Source organism: Pangasianodon hypophthalmus, chromosome 21, assembly GCF_027358585.1.
Source record: "Pangasianodon hypophthalmus isolate fPanHyp1 chromosome 21, fPanHyp1.pri, whole genome shotgun sequence".
Classification (NCBI taxonomy): Eukaryota; Metazoa; Chordata; class Actinopteri; order Siluriformes; family Pangasiidae; genus Pangasianodon; species Pangasianodon hypophthalmus.
The window spans coordinates 17,841,210-17,841,434 of record NC_069730.1 but is presented as its reverse complement, the minus strand read 5'-3'; positions in this window follow the sequence as shown (position 1 = coordinate 17,841,434).

Sequence of the window (225 nt, the reverse complement as noted above, 5' to 3'; positions counted from 1 at the left end):
AGTTCAAATTTGAGTGTCTGAGATAATAAATAATGAGTTTAAAAGAAAAGAGGGGGTTGAAATTATGTTTTTCTTTTTTTTTTTTTTTTTTTTGCTGGAACTTTGAAGCTCAGTGGGGGAGGAGCCAAAACAAAGAAGAAGAAAAAAAACGATTTCCTCCAATCTGATTGGTCAGCTTGGTGTTCCTGTTGCGCGCACGTGACCCCATTTTTTCCCACCCACTGT